Source organism: Scyliorhinus torazame, chromosome 8 (assembly GCF_047496885.1).
Source record: "Scyliorhinus torazame isolate Kashiwa2021f chromosome 8, sScyTor2.1, whole genome shotgun sequence".
Lineage (NCBI taxonomy): Eukaryota > Metazoa > Chordata > Chondrichthyes > Carcharhiniformes > Scyliorhinidae > Scyliorhinus > Scyliorhinus torazame.
In genome coordinates this window covers 258,909,478-258,935,413 of record NC_092714.1, presented here as the reverse complement: position 1 = coordinate 258,935,413, position 25,936 = coordinate 258,909,478, and the positions used below count along the sequence as shown (strand labels likewise).

Below are 25,936 nucleotides of genomic sequence, written 5' to 3'. Positions count from 1 at the left end.
AAGCATATTTATCAGTGGTCTCTCCGAAGGATAGTTAGTTAGTTCCTGGAGAAGTAATAAATATCAAGGCCCCCACTATTAAACTTAAACGCAGGAATCTCTTTCGCTCGTCCCTAGATTTGCCCATTTCAAAAGCGGAATTGATAGGATAGGTAGAGAAAGAGGACGGCACGGTGGCACGGTGATTAGCCCTGCTGCCTCACGGTGCCGAAGTCACAGGATCGATCCCGGCTCTGGGTCACTGTCCTTGTGGAGTTTGCACGTTCTCCCCGTGTTTGCGTGGGTTTCACCCCCACAACCCAAAGATGTGCAGGATAGGTGGATTGGCCGCGCTAATTTGTCCCTTAATTAGAAAAAAAAATTGGATACTCTAAATTTATTTTTTAAAAAGGATAGGTAGAGAAAAACTATTTCTGCTGATTGGGAGTTCAGGACTAGGGCTCACAATCCAAAACCTTGAACCAGACCACTCGGGAATGAAGTTAGCAAACACTTACATGGAAAGGGTGGCAGATGTTTAGAACTCTTTTGAAAATGGCAATTGATGCTAGGTCAACGGAGATTAATAGATTTTTGCTCACCAGAGGTATTGTGGGATAAGGGGAAAAGACAGGAATATGGAGTTAGGTCACAGATCAGCCATGATCTAATGGGATGGCAGAACATGCTCATGGGGCTATATAGCTGTGTCCTGTTCCTATGTTTCTAAAACTAGATGAAAGCAGCAAGCGGCCACTGACTATTATTTTTATACTTTTCCTAAAATAGTGACACTTTTACCACTATTGAGTTGTCTCTTGCATCTATTTATAAAGTTTGCATCAATGCCCTTCTGTATCAATGCGTTCCTCGAGGTAACTCTCCTTGGTGTGACACTCCACGCAGCGTGCGTCTGTGCACATACAGGGAGAAAGGTAAGTCATGGAGAAGTCATCATGTTTGTGACATAAGATAGCTTATGGTAACAGGATTATTGTCAGCTAAGAGAGCTGCAGCTTCCACACATGCTGAGGTTTAAATCCCAAACTGTGTTCTGGTAATCAGTTGGCTGGTTGCCATGGTGCATCGCTTCAATTCTGTAACCAACAGCAATGGTGTCTTCCCGGCCTATCTCGGAGATATATCCCATTCTCAAGTGCAGGAAGGTGTTCAGGTAGACCATTAATATCAGTTGGGATCTTGATGCAATTTTTTTATTTAAAAAAATATATATTTATTAAAGTTTTTTAACAACACAATTTTTTCCCCTTACAAACAATAGCCCCCCCCCCCCGTAACAAAATAACACAAAATCGCACTGAGCAAGATATATACATGGCAAAATGGTACATTTACATAGCTTTATACACTGACTCTCGCCCGCACGTGCCAGTTTCCCCCACCCTCCATGTTATCTCCTGCTCATCCATCCCCTCAAACAGTCTCTCGTTTCCCCCCACCCAGGGTTGCTGCTGCTGCTGACCGACCTTCCTCTAACGCTCCGCGAGGTAGTCTAGGAACGGTTGCCACCGCCTGTAGAACCCCTGCGCAGACCCTCTCAAGGCAAACTTAATCCTCTCCAGCTTTATGAACCCAGCCATGTCGTTTATCCAGGCCTCCAGGCTAGGGGGCTTCGCCTCCTTCCACAATAGCAAGATCCTTCGCCGGGCTACCAGGGACGCAAAGGCCAGAATTCCGGCCTCTTTCGCCTCCTGCACTCCCGGCTCATCCACTACTCCGAATATTGCTAGCCCCCAGCTTGGCTTGACCCGGACTTTCACCACCTGAGGTATTGCTCCCGCCACTCCTCTCCAGAACCCCTCCAGTGCCGGGCATGACCAAAACATGTGGACATGGTTCGCCGGACTCCCTGAACACCTTCCACATCTGTCCTCTACCCCAAAGAACTTACTTAACCTCGCCCCCGTCAAATGCGCTCTGTGAACCACCTTAAATTGTATCAGGCTGAGCCTGGCACATGAGGAGGAGGAATTAACCCTACCTAGGGCATCAGCCCACAAACCTTCCTCGATCTCCTCCCCCAGCTCCTCCTCCCATTTACCCTTCAACTCTTCTGCTAGGGCTTCCCCCTCTTCTTTCATCTCTTGGTGTATTGCCGAAGCCTTGCCCTCCCCGACCCATACACCCGAGATCACCCTGTCTTGAATTTCTTGTGCCGGGAGCAACGGGAATTCCCTGACCTGTCGCAAAGCCCTCACCTGCATATATCTAAATGCATTTCCCGGGGGTAACTCAAACTTCTCCTCCAGTGCCCCTCGACTCGCAAATGTCCCGTCAATGAACAGGTCCCCCATTCTTCTAATCCCCGCCCGATGCCAGCCCTGGAACCCCCCGTCCATCTTCCCCGGGACAAACCGGTGGTTACCCCTGATCGGGGACCACACCGAGGCTCCCACTGCACCCCTGTGCCGTCTCCACTGGCCCCAGAGCCTTAACGTTGCCGCCACCACCGGGCTCGTGGTATACTTTGATGGCGAGAACGGCAGCGGTGCCGTCACCAACGCGCCCAAGCTCGTTCCTTTACAGGACGCCATCTCCATCCTCTTCCATGCCGCCCCCTCTCCCTCCATAACCCACTTGCGGATCATCGCCACATTTGCTGCCCAGTAGTAGCTCCCTAGGTTTGGCAGCGCCAGCCCTCCTCGGTCCCTACTGCGTTCCAGGAACCCTCTCCTTACCCTCGGGGTCTTATTCGCCCACACAAACCCCATAATACTCCTACCTACTCTCTTGAAAAAGCCCTTGGTGATCACGATGGGAAGGCACTGAAACACAAACAGAAACCTCGGAAGGACCACCATTTTGACCGACTGCACTCTACCCGCCAACGAGAGCGGCAACATGTCCATCTTTTGAAGTCCACCTCCATTTGGTCCACCAACCTCGTCAGATTCAATTTGTGTAGGGCCCCCCAACTCCTGGCTATCTGGATTCCCAGATACCGAAAACTCCCCACCGCCCTCCTCAGAGGTAGGTCCCCTATCCCTCTTTCTTGGTCCCCTGCCTGTAATACAAAAAGCTCACTCTTCCCTACATTGAGCTTATAGCCCGAGAACTCCCCAAACTCCCTCAGAGTCTGCATGACCTCCACCATCCCCTCCATTGGGTCCACCACATACAGCAACAGGTCATCCGCGTATAGCGACACCCGATGCTCTTCTCCCCCGCGGACCACCCCCCTCCATTTATTACACTCCCTCAGTGATGTGGCCAAGGGTTCGATCGCCAATGCAAACAACAGGGGGGGGGACAAGGGGCACCCCTGCCTCGTTCCTCGGTACAGCCTTAAGTACTCCGACCTCCGCCGGTTCGTCACCACACTCGCCACCGGGGCGCTGTAAAGGAGCTTAACCCAGCTAATAAACCCTCCCCCGAACCCAAACCTACGCAACACCTCCCAGAGGTACTCCCACTCTACTCGGTCAAAGGCCTTTTCCGCGTCCATAGCTGCCACTATCTCCGCCTCTCCCTCCTCCGATGTCATCATTATCACGTTTAAGAGCCGCCGCACATTAGTATTTAATTGCCTGTCCTTTACGAATCCCGTCTGGTCCTCATTAATCACCCCCGGGACACAGTCCTCAATCCTCGTGGCCAGCACTTTTGCCAATAACGTAGCGTCCACATTGAGGAGCGAAATCGGCCTGTACGATCCACATTGCAGTGGGTCCTTGTCTCGCTTTAGAATCAAGGAAATTGTCGCCTCTGACATCGTCGGGGGCAGGGTCCCCTCCTCTCTTGCCTCGTTAAAGGTCCTCACTAGTAGCGGAACCAACAGGTCCACACACTTTCTGTAGAACTCCACCGGAAACCCGTCCGGCACCCGGGGCCTTCCCCGCCTGTATACTCCCTAAACCCTTGCTCAGCTCCTCCAACCCGATTGATGCCCGCAAACCAGCCGCCTCTTGCTCCTCCACCCTCGGGAACCGCAGTTGGTCTAGGAATCGCCTCATCCCCTCTTCCCCCCCCTGGGGGCTGGGATCTGTACAGCTCTTCATAGAAGGCCTTGAATACCTTGTTTATTTTCGTTGCACTCTGAACCGTGGCTCCCCCTCCATCTTTGATTCCCCCTATTTCCCTCGCTGCCGTCCTCTTAAGGAGCTGGTGTGCCAGCATCCGACTGGCCTTTTCCCCGTACTCGTAGGTTGCCCCCTGCGCCTTCCTCCACTGTGCCTCCGCCTTCCCCGCGGTCAACAGGTCAAACTCCGTCTGGAGCCGTCGCCTTTCCCCAAGTCATCTTTCCTCCGGGGCCTCTGCGCATCTCCTGTCCACTCGCAAAATCTCCCCCACTAACCTCTCCCTTTCCATGCCCTCTGTCTTCTCCCTATGAGCCCTGATGGAGATTAGCTCTCCCCTGATCACCGCCTTCAACGCCCCCCATACCACCCCCACTCGCACCTCTCCGTTGTCGTTGGCCTCCAAGTACCTTTCGATACACCCCCTCACCTTCCCACACACCACCTCATCTGCCAGCAGTCCCACGTCCAGCCGCCACAGCGGGCGTTGGTCCCTCTCCTCTCCCAGCCCCATTTCCACCCAGTGCGGGGCATGGTCCGAAACGGCTATGGCCGAATACTCCGTCCCCTCCACCCTCGGGATGAGCGCCCTGCCCAGAACAAAGAAATCTATCCGGGAGTAGGTCTTGTGCACGTAGGAAAAGAAAGAAAATTCCGTGGCCTGCGGTCTTGCAAACCTCCATGGGACCACTCCCCCCGTCTGATCCATAAACCCCCTGAGCACCTTGGCCGCCGCCGGCCTCTTTCCAGTCCTTGATCTGGAGCGGTCTAGTGCTGGATCCAGCACTGTAGTGAAGTCCCCTCCCATTATCAGTTCTCCTACCTCCTGGTCCGGAATGCGCCCCAACATGCGCTTCATGAATCCAGCATTATCCCAGTTCAGGGCGTATACATTTACCAACATCCACTACGATAGTCTTGGCCTCAAATGACACATGCTTTCCCACCAGAATTGCTACCCCTCTATTTTTTGCGTCCAGCCCCGAGTGAAATACCTGTCCTACCCATCCCCTTCTTAACCTGACCTGGTCCGCCACCTTCAGGTGTGTCTCTTGGAGCATAGCCACGTCTGCCTTCAGTCCCTTCAAGTGCGCGAACACTCGGGCCCTCTTCACCGGCCCATTCAGGCCCCTCACGTTCCACGTTATCAGCCGGATTGGAGGGGCTCTCACTCACACACCCCCCCCCCCCCCCCCCCCGCCGACTAGCCATCTCCTTTTCTGGGCCAATCCCGTGTCCGCGTCTCCCTCACCCTCCAGTCCCCCAGCCGGGGGACCTCCGTCCCGACCACCTCTTCTGTGTCCCATTCCCTTTCGGCCAGTGCAGCAGCAACCCTTCCCCCCACCCCCCCCCCCCTTCCCTCCTCCCGTTAGGCCCCTGTCTAGCTTTTTTGCTCCCCCCATATCACTCCCGTAAGTCAGCTGACACCTGCTGACCCCGGTTTCCCCCCCATCCCTTTGGCCCCCGTGTGGGAGTCTCCCGATCAATATACGTTCCTTCATTCCCCTTCCCGCCTTTCTACCCGCGCGCGGGGAAAAAAAAACGCGCTTTCTAAAGCCTGCCCCGCCCCCCTCTGGCGCAGCTCCTGTTGCGGCCTGGTCTCTCTCCCCCAGCCCATATAACATTCCCTGCGCGTGATTGACCCCCTATATACAACAACCATCATACTTCAACCCTCAAACACCCCCTACCCTCACAAACCCTCAATTAGAGTCCAACTTTTCAGTTAGTATAAAGGTCCACGCCTCTTCGGGCTTTTCGAAGTAGTGGTGTTGGCCATTATGTGTAACCCACAGTCGCGCTGGCTGCAACATTCCAAATTTCACTCCTTTCCGATGCAGCACCGCTTTGGCCCGGTTGAAACCCGCTCTCCGCTTAGCGACCTCCGCGCTCCAGTCCGGGTATATTCTGATCTCCGCATTGTCCCACTTGCTGCTCCGCTCCTTCTTGGCCCATTTCAGGACCCTCTCTCTGTCCGTAAACCGGTGAAATCTCACCACCATCGCCCTTGGCGGCTCATTTGCCTTGGGCTTCCTCGCCAGCACCCGGTGTGCCCCATCCAGCTCCAGCAACCTCGGGGGGGCCTCCGCGCCCAGCAGCGCCCCGATCATTGTGCCCGCATATGCCGCGGCGTCGGCCCCCTCCACTCCTTCTGGGAGACCCAGGATCCTCAGATTATTTCTCCTCGACCTGTTCTCCAGGCCTTCGAGTCTACCCGCCCACGTCTTGTGTAGCGCCTCGTGCTCCTCCACTCTCACCGCCAGGCCCAAGAGCTCGTCCTCATTCTCACTCACTTTTTCCTGGATCTTCACCTCGTGGGCTTTCTGGGTTGCCCCAAGTCCTTCAATTATTGCCAACATAGGCGCCACCATCTCCTTACGCAGCTCCTCGAAGCAGCGCTTGATGAATTCCTGCATCTCCTCTTTGTCCCCGGCCGCCGCCATTTTGCTTGTTTTCCCTCTCTTCTCCCGCTGCTCCAATGCCACTTTTTTGGCCGTTTCGCTGCAGGTCCGGTCCATACAAGTTAGTAGGGGACCTCTCTCCTCTCTTCCCCACGGGTTGGCTGTAAAAAAAATTCCATTGGGGCTCCTCTAAAGAGCCCGAAAGTCCGTGTTCGCGGGAGCTGCCGAATCGTGCGGCTTAGCTCCGCATAGCCGCAACCGGAAGTCTCGGATCTTGATGCAATTTGCTCCTCTACGAGGGACCAGCAACATTGCACATTCAGTTAGCATACATAGTGTTGACCTCTGATCCTTGGTCCTTCTTTTCACCATATTTATAGAATCGCTAGATTGCAAAAGGAGGCCATTGGGCCTTCGGGTCTGCACCAACCCTCCGAAAAAGCACCCCAGCCAGGCCCAATCCCATCCCTGTAACCCCGTCAAATCTTCAGACACCTAAGGGGCAATTTAGCATGGCCAATCCACCTGACCTGCTCGTCTTTGGACTGTGGGAGGAAACCGGAGCACCCGGAGGAACGGGGGGAATGTGCAAACTCCACACAGACAGTCAACCAAGGCCAGAATTGAACCATGATCTCGGCGCCATGAGACAGCAATTCTAACCACTGTGCCACCTTGCTGTCCTGGAATTGGAGCAGTCTTTTGATGGGGATTTAAATCAAGGCCCCATCAATGCTCCCTGAGTTCTGCACTGGAGAGTCAGCCTTGCTTTTTGTATCCAAGTCTCTGAGTGGGACTTGAATTTGGAATCTTGTGACAAAGAGGCAAGAGCACGACCACCAACTGAGCCATGGCAGGAGGGTAACTGTCCCTTAACTATTTGGTCAGATCCATTGTTGGCTTAAGCCACATGGAGGATGGGATTTTGGCATTTTTCTCAGGGGTTTCTCTTCCTTTCTTTGCATGTGTGTGTTCGTGCCCAGGGGGGCATCTCTACCACTACTGAGTTGACAATCTACTGCGGTGATGGGCAACCTAGGCTGATGAATAGGCCACATAGTGGGCTGCAAGATTGGAATTGGGCTTGTCACTAACTATGACCCTTCAATCTTTAATACACGCAGGTTATTTCAGAATGAGTTATAGAAATGCTTAATCATTCATGTATCAATAGAACGGTCATCAGCTTCAAATGGTTAAAAACAAAAGAAATATTAGCATTTTGAGTGGATGCAGACTGAGCGCATGACTCTCGCAGATTGCCCACCACTGGTCTACTGGGTACTTGACCTCCTTACCCATGTCACTATTGTCCCCCTGGATAAAGTCAGCCGACCCATCATGTCTCCATGCAGAGTTTACAGGAGCAACCCGTACAACTTTTTTTAAAAAGCTGTACATAAAATAGTCTTTAAAAATTTCTGTAACCAGGCAGCATGCTCCTTGTGAACATCGGAACATCATGCAGCGGGACCTCGTACAAATGAAATCTGAGCTACTACCTGGTCTGGATCCTTTCAAGAATGTACGAAGCACGATTGGGAATCAATACAGAATTTATGATGCATCACTTTCATCCAGCTTGGCCTCGAGACTGCATTTTGCCTAAACAAAAATCAAGTAAACAACCTAGACTGGGACTGAGTTCCGAGCGTGCGGTGCTATTTTTGAAACTGCCAACGGAACAGAAATTTCTGCCTTGCGAGCCAGTAATCTGCTGAAAATGAATGCTCCCTCACAATGTTAACAGCGGCGTCAAGGTAAAGAACACACAGATTCACATATAATTAAGTGATGCCTAGGCGGTTATATAATTATACCTTTATGAATAACTAAATAAAATTCCTCTATCACCGACTCGTCACATGATACAATAAACTGGAGATTGTAATTACTGTTCATTCCCACCCACCTCGTTAATGCCTCGTGATCACAACAACAACTTATATTTAGATAGTACCTAGAGGCAGAGGTGTGCAGGGAAAGAATTCCAGAGCTTAGAGGTCGAGACAACTGAAGGCGCAGCCACCAATGTAAATGTCACCACAGTCCCAGGGGACCATAGGCTGCTCGCCCCTTTGAGAGCTGACTGGTGGTGATTTAACCTGAGGGTCACCACACCTCAGGCGAGGGGCAAGGTTCAATAGTAGAGGGATTAAAAATGGGGAATGCTCAGGAGGTCAAAATTAGGAAAGGACAGATAACAGGGAGGGTTGTGGAGCTGGAGGAGATAGGGTGGTGCGATGCTATGGAGGGATTTGAAAACAAGAATGAGTGTTTTAAACTCAAGACATTGCTTGCCCGGGAGCCAATGTAGGTCAGTGAGCACAAGGTCAAGATTGGAAAAGTGGTTATAGATGGCACAGTGATTAGTACGAGTGCCTCACAGTGCCAGGGACCTGGGTTTGATTCCGGCCTTGGGTGACTGCTTGTTTGGAGTTTGCATGTTCTCCCCGTGGGTTTCCTCCCACAGTCCAAAGATGTGCAGGATAGGTGGATTGGCCATGATAAATTGCCCCTTAGATGTCCAAAGGTTAGGTGGGGTTATGTGGATCGGGCAGGGGAGTGGGCCTAGGTGGGGTGCTCTTTCAGAGGGTTGGTGCAGACACGATGGGCTGAATGGCCCCTTCTGCATTGTAGGGATTCTATGACCTAATTAATGCTTCATTCCAAACATGCCCAGATCTGCTTCAAAATACATGAAGTGAAAGGTGTCCAGGAGACATGGTCCAGATCCTTTGAATTTGAACAGCCCCTCAGGAAAGGGGAAATTGGGGGGTGGGTCAACATGTTTGCGCATGTGGTTCTGAACTCTCCACTTTTGTTGATCACCAGTGCCACACATTCTATGATCATCAACAAACAACAGCGGAGATGTTCTAGGTCACTCCAAGATCTCTTGGTTCTGTTTCATTTTATCAGAATCTTGCCCAATTCTGAAAAATGCTGCAAAAAGTGTTAAGAAGCCCTGCCCAACATGCCCAGCTCTTCATTCACAAGAAGAAATGCTCAACACCAGTTGTTGGGGCACTATTAACCATCTCAAAGGCACAGCTGTATTCTCCACCAGCCCAGACAAGGTCAGATGGAGTAAGGTACTGAGATGGGACTCTCATACAGAATTAATACGGCGGGGGAGGGGGCGGGGGGCTGCACTAGAATTTACAGCGCCTTCAATCTCGTCTTGGGAGTTTTGGAAGCTACGTGATCACAGGGCAGAGAGCGTGCAGGAGAGTGCAATTGTGCACACTAGGTGTCAGTGTCCTTGGTAACCTCCTCGGCTCATGTGACAAAGAAGGTGGGACGAGAGGGGATAATGGAATTGTGCCGTATCTCTGCAAAAGCTCAGATTGAACCACGTCCAAGGTCTGTTGCACAACACTGCAGGAAAGACTTCCGGGTCTGGCACCTTCCACTGCCGACTGGCGCATCAATTTCCTCCCGTCTCTTGTTAATTTCAGAAAGATAAGCGGGCGAGTGCAATGGAAGGAGAGGGGAGTTCATCACCCAGCGCTCGTCAGAATTCCCCTGTACATTCCTCCCATTCAGCCTCCTCCGCCCACCAGGAACACAAATAAACAGAGAAGAATAAACGTCCTTTTCGGCGCGATCTTAAATTAAGCCCGGACTGTCTTGTCTTTAAAGCCCTCTCCATCCCCCCCAAATTGTTCCATCTATCTGGGGCACCGCTGCAAAATGCCTCGGCATTTTCTGTGCATGGTTTGAGTTTAAAGGCCGAACTATTTCTACCTAACTCGCTTTTTGCAACCAGGGAACCTGAATGCCGAGGAGAAACAGCCACATTTGCAATGAATGGGGGGAGGGGACGTGTGTCCAATTCAATGTATCCATGTCTCAACATTCCATTCTGGCTACATTGATACAAAATGTATCAGCTACTCACCGACTGCACAGAGAGGCGACGGTGGTCCCTAATATCAATGGAGTGCCGATGTTGTCTCAATAGCTCTGTCTGACTCCACGTTGTGGCGTTGTCCTTAGTTGTTGCTGCTTCCCCCTCTGATGGGAACTGAACTGGTCTCACTCCGACTGAGCCGCTGCGTCGCGGGGAGGAGGGAGGGACGGACAGAGAATGGGCAGGAACACAATCTCCAGACAGGACCCAGCCGCAATGAGTGAAAGCTCGAGTCACCAGTGGTAAAATCCCACCCTTGTCCCGACCCCAGGAACTGGGAGGGTGACTGGAGTGACCGTGGTTCCTCCAACTCCAAGCACTGCACCTAGTGCCACAATAAAAACAAACGTGCACTCCTTCACCTTCTCCACAAACACCCGCAAAAATAAAATGGGGCTATGAAAATTCTGACGGTTGTAAAAAGGACAATAGAACAGAGGGAAACCTGGTTAGGTGCATTAGGTAGGAAACAGCGACAAAGTTAATCACAATTTAAAAATACTGCCAACTTTTTTATTTACGGCGTTTTAAAATTTCACGCCAGTTTAAATCATTGTTTGCAAAGGTAGGATTGAATTTAAGTAGTCACCCCCTCAGGCCGGTCAAATGGCAAGATGGTGGTGTTGGTGGGTTTACTCAGGAGTCTGTGAGTTGCTGTCACAGCATACACTAGTTTACATGCTGTGGTCTGGAGCTATGGATGGTGACAGTTGAAGCTCCAACATTCTTTCCATCAACATGGCTGACCTGGAATCTCTTACCACCTGCCATCGGTGTGTGGTGCAAGGCTTTGCAGGTCGATACTCGACCCGTTTGACCGCGTTATGAATGCACCTTCCTTGGCCACCAAGCCCTGGAGTGGGCCTCGAACTTGGCGCATCTGGCCCAGAGGCCATTACCCCTGCATCACAAAACCAGCCACATAACAAAATACCACACTGACAAATCAGATGAACGGTGATTTAATTTGCTCTTGGTTTAGGGAGGAATATTTGACAAGATACTAGGAAAATTCCCAATTGTACTTCGGGAGTGGGGGGGGGGGGTTGAATAACTTTCTCCTGCTCGCCATCCTGAATTTAATAATTTTTATTGTCACAAGTAGGCTTACATTAACACTGCAATGACGTTACTGTGAAAAGCTCCAGGGTCCCAGGTTCGATTCCGGCTTGGGTCACTGTCTGTGCGGAGTCTGCACATCCTCCCCGTGTGTGCGTGGGTTTCCTCCGGGTGCTTCGGTTTCCTCCCACAGTCCAAAAATGTGCGGGTTAGGTGGATTGACCATGATAAATTGCCCTTAGTGTCCAAAATTGCCCTTAGTGTTGGGTGGGGTTACTGGGTTATGGGGATAGGGTGGAGGTGTTGACCTTGGGTAGGGTGCTCTTTCCAAGAGCCGGTGCAGACTCGATGGGCCGAATGGCCTCCTTCAGCACTGTAAATTCTATGATAAAAGCCCCTTGTCGCCACATTCCGGCGCCTGTTCGGGTTCACAGAGGGAGAATTCAGAATGTCCAATTCACCTAACAGCACGTCTTTCAGGACTTGTGGGAGAAAACCAGAGCACCCGGAGGAAACCCGCGCAGACATGGGGGAGAACGTGCAGACTCTGCACAGACAGTGACCCATGCCAGGAATCGAATTTGGAACCCTGGTGCTGTGAAGCAATAGTGCTAGCCACTGTGCTACCATGCCGTCCATCTTTAATCTTAATTCTATGTCCCCGTAATCTAGCACTCCCTGCAACCACCCACCCCCACCCCAGTCTGTTTCTATCTGCCATGTCTCACCTGTTTGTTACAGTAACAGAAGCAGGCCATTCAGCCCCTTGAGCCAGTGCTACCATTCAGTTGGATAGTGGCTGCTCTGTAAGTTAACTCCATTTATCCATTCTGGTTCTGGACCATTCAATACCATTGTCAAACAAAAATCTATCTGTCCAAAAACAAAATGCTGGAAATATCAAATAAAAAAGAGAAATTGCAAACACTCAGCAGGTCATGTTTCAGGGCTCTGATCTTTCATCAGGACACAGCTCTAAAATGTCCAACTTAAACTAACCAGCCTCAATGGCTTTTTGGAAAAGAATATTTCAGATTTCAAACCCCCCCCCCCCCCCCCTTTGTGCGAATGGATACATTCCAACATCAGTCTGAACGACCGAGATCTAAGCTGACCCTCAACACCTACCCCAACCCTTAAATCATCCAAGAACTGGCAAATCAGAGTGTCTGGAACCCTCTCCCACAGAAAAATCATTTTGGGGGCTGGGAGTAAAATTTGAAAGCTCCCAAATTGAAATTGATGGAATTTTGTCATGCAAGATTATTGAGGGGGTGGAGCGGCGAGGGAACTTGGGCGACTGTCAAGCTGTCAAACACTTTTGAAAATCTTTGAGAGTTGAAAATATCTACTGCAACAATCGTGCTCCTTCAAACCAAACCGCTGTGCCAACATACACAGAATGGTAGGATGGTTACAGAAGGAGGCCATTCAGTCCACCTGATGTCAGCTTTCTACAAGCACAACAACCCAGCTGCTACCACTCTCCTGCCTTTTCCCTGTAGTCCTAACATTATTTTCTCCTCAGATAATTATCCAATACCTTTTTGAAGACCATGATTGAATCTGCCTTGCCACACTCTCAGGCAGTGATTTCCAGGTCGTGACCACTCATTAAATAAAGATGTTTTTCCTCACCTGTATCCTGTTGTCTGTGGCCCTACCGTCATCCTTTCTGCATTTATACCCCCAGGTCCCATGTTCCTGCACCCCTTTTTATAATTGTATTCTTTATTTTATCTAACCCCTCCTTGTTCTTCTTACCAAAAGGTATCACTTAAAACGTTTCTCCTCTGCCACTTGTGCAGCTGTGGTGGTCCGAGGCAATACACTTGTGGTAATACCAGGTATTGCGGTACCAGAGAGAGGAATAACCATTGGCTAGACCGCGGGGTCTACCATAGGGCAATGTACATAGCCCCGCCCTGAGAGGCGGGGTATAAGAACCAATGCCATCCCAGCAGCCTTCACTTCTGTAACTTCGCTGCTGGGTACAGTTCTATCTGATTAAAGCTGAATCGATATGACTCCACGTGGACTCAAGCATTGATTGCGTATCAATACTGGGCTCCCAGCAACAGCAAAGGGGGTTTATTAACAATAGGCGTAGACAACTATGTACAGACACAGAACAATGATGGCACGGTGGCACAGCGGTTAGCACTGCTGCCTCACAACACCACGGATCCAGGTTCGATTCCAACCTTTGGGTGAATGTCTGTGTGGAGTTTGCACCTTCTCCCCGTATCTTTGTGGGTTTCCTCCGGGTGCTCTGGTTTTCTCTCACAGTCCAAAGATGTGCAGGTTAGGTCGGTTGGCCATGGTAAATCTGTGGAGTCACAGGGATGGGCAGAATAGTGGGCGTATGTACGGTGCTCTTTTGGAGGGTCGGTATAGACTCGATGGGCCACAAGGCCTCCTTCTGCGCTGTAGGGATTCTATAAAAAGATTAGTCTTAACCCTCTGGTGCTGAAATCCACACTGCCCGGATCCTGCTCCCAGGGCCCCATGCTTTTTCTCTATTGGTTGTGGTATGCGCTCTCCTGCACAATTGGCTCCAAGCCAGTCACATGGACTATGAGGGCTTGCCTCTTAAAGGGGCCATCCCTCCCCTCCCCCTTTAGTCTCTTCATTACATTTGACACAACAAGCTATATACAAGTGTTATATACATGTGAAAAGGTGGGTGACACGGTTGCACAGCGGTTAGCACTGCCCCCTCTTGGCACTGAGGACCCAGGTTCGATCCCAGTCCCAGGTCACTGTCCATGTGGAGTTTGCACATTCTCTCCGTGTCCGCGTGGGTCTCACCCCCACAACCTCTCTCTGTTTATTTGTGTTCCTGGCAGCACGGTAGCATAGTGGTTAGCACAGTTGCTTCATAGCTCCAGGGTTCCAGGTTCGATTCCCGGTTTAGGTCACTGTCTGTGCGGAGTCTGCATGTTCTCCCTGTGTCTGCGTGGGTTTCCTCCGGGTGCTCCGGTTTCCTCCCACAGTCCAAAGATGTGCAGGTTAGGTGGATTGGCCATGATAAATTGTCCTTAGTGACCAAAAAGATTAGGTGGGGTTACTGGGTTACGCGGATAGGGTGGAGGTGTCGGTTTAAGTAGGGTGCTCTTTCCAAAGGCCGGTGCAGACAGGATGGGCTGAATGGCCTCCTTCTGCACTGTAAATTCTATGATTCTATGAACCCAAAGATGTGCAGGGTAGGTGGATTGGCCACGCTAATCGGAGCCCATTTTCTGCCCAATCGCCGAACATGATTTTGACGTCGGGCAACGGAGAATCGCGCCCAAGATTTCTCATCAGGTTGTAGGTTTGAGGCCCACAAACCGTCAATAGTAACACCTTCTGTTTGTCCCCCCCTGCTATTTCATTTGCTTTGAAAAAATAACAGAGCCGTTCGATGTACTTGCTCCAGTCTTCAGCCCCTTGGTCAAAAGGGTCTAACTTCCCAATTGTTGGCATATCCACTCACTGTATTGGTGCTGCCGTCGAGGCTTCCTGATTTATCGTTTGTTTTTTAAGGCTTTTTCCTTCCCCCCCCCTTGAATCCCGAACTTCTGTGGACGAGCGATCGATCCGGTTTACATTCATCGCCAATGTGGTGGCTCCAGACAATACACTGGAGACCCCCAGTAACAGCAATGGGTGTTTATTAACAATAAGCAAAGACAACTATGTAACAGGCACAGGGGTGGGTGATGAGGAGGGAGGGGTGAAAAAGGAGAAAAATCTGTACAAACTGTATAGTTGATTGTTGGGAAGAATCTTTCCCGGGGGGTTTATTTGCTGTAACCTACTTTGATACAAGTTTGAATAAAATGCGTTTTTTTAAAAAAAGTAACAGGCACAGAGCAACGATGACTGGGTCTTAACTCTTTGGCTCCGGGGTCCACACTGCTCGGGCCCCTGCTCCCAGGGCCCCGCGCTTTCTCCCCATTGGTTGGGGTTTGTGCGCTCCTGCACGATTGGCCCTGAGCCGATCACCTGGGCTGTGAGAGCTTGACCCTTCAAGGGGCCACATCAGCACAGTGGCCATTCCACCAACGAGAGCAATAAAAATCTGACGGCCAAAGTAAGTGATGTCGAAAAATGATCCAGAAGGCAAAACGTCCGCATGGTGAGGCTGCCGGAGGAGATGGAAGGCCGCACCTACTGATTACTTTGCAGGCATGTGGTATATAGAGGATGGGATTTGGGTGGGGCAGGTTTTCCACTCCAGTTTTAATGGCAGGGCCACAGACATGGCAATCTTAATTCATAAGAGAATACAATTCTCCTCCTCACAGGTTATCGCTGACCCTAGTGGTCACTATATTATTGTTTGTGACTCACTGGCATACACTCCACTAGTCTTGCCTGAACTGGGACGACTGAAACTTGTGAATTCTCTCCCATGCCTTGATTCACACCAAATGATTCTAGGTGGCGACCTGAACTGTGTCTTGGACCTTAAATTGTATCATTCCAAACCAAAATCTCCAGACCCATCTGGGATTGCCGGGGCTTTGTCCTCTTTTATATTACAGATGGGTGGGCTAGATCTGTGATATTTTCTGCCCAAATGATAAAGAGTTTTCTTTTTTTCGCATATCCAGCGTGCATATTCTTGAATCGACTTTTATATTTTTGATAAGGCCCACCTCCCTTTGGTAGCTGCAGCTCAATACTCTGCGATTGTCAACACCCCCTCTTACTGTTGATTTACTGTTTGACTCCGGCCCTTCCCAACGCCCACCCTGGAGACGAGACCCCACTCTGTTATCAGACAATAAATTTTGTGATCGTTTGTCTACCTCATTAGAGGATTTCTTAAACTCAACAAATCGGATTCAATCTCTCCCTCCATACTTTGGGAGGCTCTCAAGGCCGGGGGCGGGGGGGGGGGGGGATTATTTCATATGGGGCTTATACCCTGAAAATGGAAAGGTTGGAGCAACAGAGGTGGGCCGTCAACACCCACACGCCCCAACTTCGGAACCACTGACACACAGGAAAAAATTCCAATTCCAATTCAAACTGGGGTCTAATAGTTAAGCTGTGCATCAGTTAAGGCTGGGTACCTTCTATGAGCATGAGAAGAAAGCCAGTCATCTTCTGACTCATCAACTCAAGTGGCAGACTGTCTCTCAAGAGATCACTATGATTCTTTTTAAAAATAAATTTAGAGTACTCAATTATTTATTTTTTCCCAATTAAGGGGCAATTTAGCGTGGCCAATCCATCTAACCTGCACACCTTTTGGGTTGTGGGGGTGAAACCCACGCAGACATAGGGAAAATGTGCAAACTCCACACAGACAGTGACCCATGGCCGAGATTTAACCCGGGTCCTCAGCGCCACAGTCCCAGTGCTAACCACTGTGGCGCATGCCGCCCAAAATCCCTATGATTCATAATAAATACAGCAATCCTGTTTCCACTCCTCTCAAGGTCAATGCAGCTTTCAGATCGTATTACAGTGAGTTGTAAGAGTCGGAGCCCCCCTGCGGGTAAATCAAGCATGCTAGCTTTCTGGTTTGTATATCCTAACTATCGAGGAGAGTAGGATATACAAATTGGATTCCCCATTATGCCCAGGAGAGATTTTTAAATGCATTGGGTTGCTGCAGCCTGGTAAAACCCCGGGTCCTGATGACTTCCCAGCTGCGTTTTATAAAAGGTTCTTGGGACAGCTCATACCCTTAATAATGGATATGTTTAACGACTCACTGTCTCGGGGTTCTTGGCCCCCGACCCTCACTAAGCCTCAATTTCTTTGCTCCTGAAGGGGGACAAGGACCCAATGGAGTTTAATTCATATTATCGTTTCTGAAAGCTCTCTCACCACTCACTGGCCTGTAGCTACATGACTTACCCTTCCACCCTTCCTTGAACAAGGGTGAAACATTTGCAGTTCTCCAGTCTTTTGACATCCTTCTGGATTTAAGGGAGATTATTGGTGGTGTTTCCTTAATTTTCACCCTTAATTCCCTCAGCTTCCTCAGATGCTTCTAATCTCTTCCAAAGTGATTAAAGTTCAGCCAGCCTTTCTGATACCTCCTCTTTACCATTTGTTAGTCAATCCAGTGCCTCAGTTACCTCCTCTTTTATTATGACATTGGCAGCATTTTCTTAGAATAGACAGGTGCAAAATATTCATCTAGTCCGTCAGCCAGGCCCTCTGTAATTTTTTTAGTATTACAAATTTAGAGTACCCAATTCATTTTTTCCAATTAAGGGCAATTTAGCATGTTCAATCCACCTACTTTTGGGTCGTGGGGGCGAAACCCACGCAAACACGGGGAGAATGTGCAAACTCCACATGGACAATGACCCAGAGCCGGGATCGAACCTGGGACCTCGGCGCCGTGAGACTGCTGTACTAAACATTGTGCCACCGTGCTGCCCAGGCCCTCTGTAGATTGCCTTTTTAGTCCCCGATCACCCCCACCCTTCCTTTTACTACCTTTCTTTTTTTATTTATATGCCTTTAGAAGATTTTTGGGTTCATTTTTATGTTAGCTGGCACTCTCTTTTCCTACTCTCTCTTTGCTTTTCTAATTAATATTTTCACTATTATCAAGCTGACATCTATAACACGCACCCTTTTTCTGCTTCGTCTTACTCTCTATATTTTCCATTGTCCGGGGATCTCCGGTTTTGTTTGCCCCACACTGAGGTAATGTAGTTTGATTGCACCTGAACAATCTCCCCTTTAAAGACAGCCATTGTTTCACTGCACTTTTTGCCTGCCGATCTTTGATTCTAATTTATCTGGGCCAGGCCTGTTCTCGCCCGAATTAATTCACCCTCCCCCAATTAATTATTTTTATTCCGGATTGTCCCTTGTCCTTTTCCACATTTAACCTAAACCTAATGGTATTGTGGTCACTGTGGTGCAAATGTTCCCAGACTGCAACTTGGCCTGCCCCACTGCCCAGACCCAGAAAGAGGCAGCAATGCCTCCTTCCGCATTAGGCCGGAAACATACTGATCTAGAAAACTTATCTGAATACATTTCAGGAACTCTTCCCCCTTTCTGTAATTTACACTATTACTATCCCAGTTTACATTAAGATTATTAAGGTGCCTCATTATAACTACTCTGTAGCCTTTTGAACTTTTCTGCAATTTCCTTGGAAGCTTGTTGCTCTCCAGCTTTCCCACTAGTTCGTAGCCTACAGGTGTAGCCATGTAAAATGGCTGACTCCCGATTAGAATGGTCAAACCCCGATTTAAAATGGCGAACGGAAGAGGCTGATGGGAAAATCAGCCAACAGGACTCAAGCGGACAGCTGCAGGTAAAACAGTGTATTCGCCTCTGGGGAAGTCAGACCAGACCGATACCTGCAGCCATCAACATCACAACACCCCAGCCATCTGCATTTTAATCAGCCATCCCCGGGAACAATTGCTACAAATTAGCAATTGAAAGCCGACCCAGACCTTTCGGCGCCAGCAGGGGCTGACACAAAGAAAGGTAAACGACCACCCCCCGATCAAGGAATCGCCCCATTATTGGAGCATATCGAACCAAATGATTGGGACCAAGTCCAATCACTTGGAACCAGGTACGAGGTCCGCTCCGAGAGGCGGGAAGCCCCTAGGGACTATAAGAATAGGGGCTAAGTTCAATTCGACCCTTCTCTTCCTGCTCGCAACCTTCGAGACCCTTCTACAATAAACCGTAAGTTTTACTCCAGCGATCGCTACCAGATAGGCACTCCTGACTATCGACTTGTACCAGCTTTTGAATCCCGCAGGCTCAGAACCAATTCGAAAGACCATTTGTTTCCCTGACCTGGTGGGCCATTTCCAAAGTTAAGTATTGGCCTGTTAGTTGTAGGAAGTAGCCTAGAAGTAGGATTATTGTATAAGTATTAATTGCTGTATATAATAAATGAGCGTTGATTTAACTCTTACTAAGCGGTGCGTTGCATTATTAATCATTACTTGGACTTGAACCACGTGGCGGTATCAGAAAGATACCTGGCGACTCATGAGCAAAGGTGACAGAATAAGAATAAAGTAAACTAAGGCTAAAACGAGCAACACAGGATACACCCAGTAGTGTAATCGTACCTCTATTGTTTCTTCAGCTCCACCCATACAGATTCAGTCCTTGACTCCTCCAGGACATCCTCTCTTCCCAGTACTATTCACCTTCATCAATACTGTCATCCCACCTCCTTTCATTCCTTTCTTTTCTGTATTCAGGAATGTCCCCAGTAATACTGTGAGCGGCATGGTGGCACAGTGGTTGGCACCGCTGCCTCACAGCGCCAGGGACCCGGGTTCAATTCCGGCCTTGGGTGACAGTCTGTGTGGAGTTTGTACGTTATCCCCCTGTCTACGTGGGTTCCCTCCGGGTGCACCGGTTTCCTCCCACAGACCAAAGATGTGCGGGTTAGGTGGACTGGCCATTCTAAATTTCCCCTCAAATCCATGGATATGCAGGTTAGGTCTTGGGACTATGGGGATAGGGCAAGGTGGACGCTTGTCAATGGGCAGAGTGCTCATGGGAAGGATTAGTGCTGACATGATTGGCCGAATGGCCTCCTTCTGCACTATAGTGATTCTATGATACCCTTCTTATATTTCAGGAAACAATTGTACACCACGGGGTGGTATTGAGCCTTAACAACACAATCTTGCATTTGTATAGCAGACAAGTGTCCAAAGCCCCTTCGTAGGAGCACTGTCAAATATAATTTGACATTGAGGCGTTTAAAGGGATATTAGAGCAGATGACTAGATGGGGTAAGGTTTAGAGAAGGGAGAACTGGAGAGGTGAAGAGTTTTAGGGAGAGAAATCCAGATAATCACAGATGGGGAAGGTCTGTGCCAATTTCAGTTAGGACAGCAATGGGTACATTATCATTTCCTCAGTCGCCCTAACCACGGAGTGGAAAAATCATCAAAAGAAAGGTTCTTAGTCCAGGTCATCACCCAGTAGATCAGGATGGACTACTTCTGTGTATTGGCAATGTATGATTGGGCTCTCAGAGAAATATTCCCCCAGCTCTCAGATAGTGCAGCAAACACACACCTTATAGGTTCACCCTCAAGGGGTTGTCACTTTAGGATGAGGTATTGGAGAGCCACTGGCATTGAAGGAACTGTTCTCCAGAATAAGGCACTACCTTCAGAAGAGTGGCAATGCAAGAATTTTTGAAAAAATATATTTTGTTTTTATTCGTTCATGAGCAAGGCTTGCATTTATTGCCCATCCCTAATTGTCCTTGAATGGGGCAGTTTGCTGGGCCATTTCAGAGGGCAGTTAAGAGTCAACCACATTGCCGTGGGTCTGGAGTCACATGTAGGCCATGCCAGGTAAGGACGGCAGATTTCCTTCCCTATTGTTGGTGAACCAAATGGGATTTTTCAACAATTGATGATAGTTTCATGTTAGCGTTACTGGGACTAGTTTTTCAATTCCAGATTATTAATTGAATTAAAATTCCACCACCTTCCAGTATCGGATTTAAACCCTTGCTCCCAGAACATTAACCTGGACCTATGGATAACTAGTCCAGCAACGTTACTAGTATCCCTAGGGCAGCACGGTGGCGCAGTGGGTTAGCCCTGTTGCCTCACGGCGCCGAGGTCCCAGGTGCGGTCCCGGCTCTGGGTCACTGTCCGTGTGGAGTTTACACATTCTCCCCGTGTTTGCGTGGGTTTTGCCCCCACAACCCAAAGATGTGCAAGCTAGGTGGATTGGCCACGCTAAAATTGCCCCTTAATTGGAAAAAATGAATTGGGCACTCTAAATTTATGAAAACAAAAAACATTACTAGTATCCCACGGTCTGTCCGAATGCTATCACTATTTTTCTGTGATGATACTATCTTTAATGGTAAAAGGGATAGGTTATAAAATTTGTACCTGTGCGCAATCCTCCTAGGTGTAAATCAGTGCCTTTGAGTGACTGCATTTACAATTTTCTTCTACATTTAATGGAGCAATGTATGGCTTCCACTTGGAGGCTTGCTTGGACATAATGTGGAATCTGAGATCAGAACCTTACCACCCAAGGATTTTGTTGAGCAGCATAAACTGAGGTTCCAGTGGGCCATTTGAGAGAAGGAGACAGGAATCCATTTTTAAAAACTTGAACGGTGGGTAGAGTGCAGTCGGTCAAAATGGTGGTCCTTCCGAGGTTTCTGTTTGTGTTTCAGTGCCTTCCCATCGTGATCACTAAGGCATTTTTTAAGAGAGTAGGCAGGAGTATTATGGGGTTTGTGTGGGCGAATAAGACCCCAAGAGTAAGGAGAGAGTTCCTGGAACGCAGTAGGGACCGAGGAGGGTTGGCGCTGCCAAACCTGGGGAGCTACTACTGGGCAGCAAATGTGGCGATGATCCGCAAGTGGGTTATGGAGGGAGAGGGGGCGGCATGGAAGAGGATGGAGACGGCGTAAAGGAACGAGCCTGGGGGCTTTGGTGACGGCACCGCTGCCACTCTCGCCGACAAAGTATACCACGAGCCCGGTGGTGGCGGCAACGCTAAGGATCTGGGGCCAGTGGAGACGGCACCGGGGTGCAATGGGAGCATCGGTGTGGTCCCCGATCAGGGGTAACCACCGATTTGTTCCGGGGAAGATGGACGGGGGGTTCCAGAGCTGGCATCGGTCGGGGATTGGAAGAATGGGGGACCTGTTCATCGACGGGACGTTTGCGAGCCTAGGGGCACTGGAGGAGAAGTTCGAGTTACCCCCGGGAAATGCCTTAAGATATATGCAGGTGAGGGCTTTTGTGAGGCGACAGGTGAGGGAATTCCCGTTGTTCCCAGCACAAGAAGTTCAAGATAGGGTGATCTCGGGTGTATGGGTCGGGGAGGGCAAGGTGTCGGAAATACACCAGGAGTTGAAAGAGGGGGAAGCGCTGGTAGAAGAGTTGAAGGGTAAATGGGAGGAAGAGCTGGGGGAGGAGATCGAGGAAGGTCTGTGGGCTGATGCCCTACATAAGGTTAATTCCTCCTCCTCGTGTGCCAGGCTCAGCCTGATACAATTTAAGGTGGTCCACAGAGCGCACTTGACGGGGGTGAGGTTGAGTAGGTTCTTTGGGGTAGAGGACAGATGTGGAAGGTGCTCAGGGAGCCCGGCGAACCATGTCCATATGTTTTGGTCATGCCCGGCACTGGAGGGGTTCTGGAGAGGAGTGGCGGGAGCAATATCTCAGGTGGTGAAAGTCCGGGTCAAGCCAAGCTGGGGGCTAGCTATATTTGGAGTAGTGGACGAACCGGGAGTGCAGGAGGCGAAAGAGGCCGGCATTCTGGCCTTTGCGTCCCTAGTAGCCCGGCGAAGGATCTTGCTAATGTGGAAGGAGGTGAAGCCCCCCAGCCTGGAGGCCTGGATAAATGATATGGCTGGGTTCATAAAGTTGGAGAGGATTAAGTTCGCCTTGAGAGGGTCTGCGCAGGGGTTCTACAGGCGGTGGCAACCGTTCCTAGACTATCTCGCGGAGCGTTAGAGGAAGGTCGGTCAGCAGCAGCAACCTTGGGGGGGCGGGGGGGAGGGGACGTCCTGGGAGGGGGGGGGAGGGAGAGGGGGGGAAAGGGGGGACTGCCTGGGAGGGTGGATGAGCAAGAGATAACATGAAGGGTTGGGGAAACTGGCACGTACGGGTGAGGGTCAGTGTACAAAGCTGTGTAAATATATCATTTTGCCATGTATATATCTTGCTCTGGGCGATTTCACGTTTTTTTTGTTACGGGGGCGGGGGGGGGGGGGGTTATTGTTTGTAAGGGAGAAAAATTGTGTTAAAAAACTTTAATAAATATATATTTTTTAAAAAACTTGAACACTCGATCTGGACATCATGGGCGAAATTCTCCGGAAACGGCGCGATGTCCGCCGACTGGCGCCCAAAACGGCGCCAATCAGACGGGCATCGCGCCGCCCCAAAGGTGCGGAATGCTCCGCATCTTTGGGGGCCGAGCCCCAACATTGAGGGGCTACGCCGACGGCGGAGGAATTTCCGCCCCGCCAGCTGGCGGAAACGGCCTTTGGTGCCCCGCCAAGTGGCGCGGAAATGACATCTCCGGGCGGCGCATGCGCGGGAGCGTCAGCAGCCGCTGACAGTTTCCCACGCATGCGCAGTGGAGGGGGTCTCTTCCACCTCTGCCACGGTGGAGACCGTGGCGGAGGCGGAAGGGAAAGAGTGCCCCCACGGCACAGGCCCGCCCGCGGATCGGTGGGCCCCGATCGCGGGCCAGGCCACCGTGGGGGCACCCCCCGGGGTCAGATCGCCCCGCGCCCCCCCCAGGACCCCGGAGCCCGCCCACGCCGCCTTGTCCCGCCGGCAAGGTAGGTGATTTAATTTACGCTGGCGGGACAGGCAATTTATCGGCGGGACTTCGGCCCATCCGGGCCGGAGAATCGAGCGGGGGCGCCCGCCAATCGGCGCGGCGCGGCGCGATTCCCGCCCCCGCCGAATATCCGGTGCCGGAGACTTCGGCAACCGGCGGGGGCGGGATTCACGCCAGCCCCCGGCGATTCTCCAACCCGACGGGGGGTCGGAGAATGTCGCCCCTTGTCTTAATACCGGAAATGCCTAGTTGGATTTAATACAAATAGTTCAATTGAGTTTCTCTGTCCACTCAGCCTCAACCTGAGACGGAATCTTTGTTGGGAACAATGTTTTAACTACACTAGGAGCGAGATATTCGCCAGCCATTACAGCCTGGTGCAGCATTTAATCACAGTATTTAAAACTGGATGATTATAATAGTGTTCTGCACTTTGTTTGAATGGAGAAAACAAGTCGGATGGAACACTCAGCGAAGCAGTTCCCTGAGAAGCCATGAACCTTGTGAGAAAACAAGGAGCGATCGATAGGCAATTTGGAAGAGAAACTCGGGTGTAGGTAGATTATTAGTAAAGGGCGGATGAGTTCTGTACATAAACACACAAGGGATTTAAAGACTGTGCCGTCTTCTTCAGGGAAGTGTTCAGAAGATTGGAGAAAAACTCGCATATATGTTACCGCACAAGACCTACAGAGATGGAGCAATTAACCTCCTCCCCGTGAGCCTCATTGAATACGAGCTTCCCTGCGGAGGGGCGGTGGGGGGGGGGGGCCTATCAGCGGAGTAAACGGACACTAACATCAAAGCCGGCCCAGCTGAGAGCTCAGCATGTGTAGTCCCGGCTGGGTACTGTGTATCTAGTTTACTTTGTCACAAACCAGTTTTCACTACGCCTCTCGTTTGGGCTCCTCTGTGGCCTCTAATGTTTCACAACTACAGGGTGTCCCAAAAGGCTCAACAGCCACTGTCGTTGTGGTAATCACCACTAACTGTATTAGATGTATATTAGATGTAGTATGGTAAGACTCCTGTACTAGAGGTACATGGGTAAACCCCTGCCTGCTGGCTCCACCCAGCAGGTGGCGTATAAATGTGTGTGCTCGCCAGTGCTGCTCCGATTCTGGTTCCAGCTACAGGAGGCAATACCTCTTTGCTCAATAAAGCCTCGATTATTCACTACTCTCGTCTTTGTAGTAATTGATAGTGCATCAATTTATTGAGCAAAGATTTTAAAACGATGGAACTTCGCATCAAACCTGATCGCCTACAGCTGAGCCCTCAAGCAGCCAATGCTACGTCTGCTTTTGACCACTGGCTAGCCTGCTTCGAACGTTACCTCCGAACATCCGCTGAAGAACCCTCAGACGTGCAAAAGCTCCAGGTCCTTTATTCACGGGTGAGCCCTGACATTTTTCCTCTCATCCGGGATGCGCCCCTTATGCTGAAGCAATGGAGCTCCTGAAAGGACATTACGTTCGGTCGGTCAACAAACTATATGCCAGGCACCTCCTGTCCATGAGACAGCAACTCCCTGGTGAGTCCCTAGATGGTTTCTGGCGTGCCCTGCACATCCTGCCGAGGAACTGTGACTGCCAGGCAGTTTCAGCAGTCCAGCATACAGAACTTTTAATCAGAGACGCTTTTGTTACGGGCATGGGGTCGGCGTACATCTGCCAGCGCCTATTGGAGGGGGGTGCGGATGATCTTGCGGGAACCAGGCAGCTCGCGAACTCGTTAACAGTGGCCTCCCGTAACGTCCAGTTGTACTGTAGCCATCTGGGATGGCCATGTCCCGATTACAAAATGGACACTTGCAAAGAATGCAGGGAAAATTGGACAATACTAAGAAACAAGCAGGTGCAAGGTCTGTCTGTTGATTAGAACCTTAAGCTCTCAGACAGGACAGAAACTGCTAAGCAATCTACATACTAATGAGCCATCTCCAGGGACAAAAGGGAAACATTTAGATGAACAATGTTAAGGCAGACACCCCGGCGCCAGAGGAGACTCAAACAAAGCAAACCAACGGCCACCTAGGACACGCCCAGCAATCAGGGAACCCACCCATCTATTGGAGGAAGATCGATAAGAATGATTGGGAAAGGCCCAATTAATTGAGGCCAAGTTCAAGGCCCGCCCAAAAGCGCGCAAAGCCCTTTTCAGTATAAAAGGTATCCCCCAAGGGAGAATCTTTCTTCTTTGGCTTTGGCTCTCAGCGAAGAGAGACCAGCCTCGCAGCTACACCAGACCAA

General features: G+C 50.3%; 1 protein-coding gene across 1 annotated transcript in view; it reads right to left on the bottom strand.

Moving 5' to 3' along the window:
• ndrg3b (ndrg family member 3b) overlaps positions 1-10,638 on the bottom strand; it is a 118,662-nt gene extending 108,024 nt beyond the window's left edge. The window contains exon 1 of the mRNA XM_072515190.1: positions 10,323-10,638. The gene's annotated coding sequence lies outside the window, so the exon portion shown is untranslated. The remainder of the gene's footprint in view (positions 1-10,322) is intronic.
• Between the last annotated feature and the right edge of the window lie 15,298 nt (positions 10,639-25,936).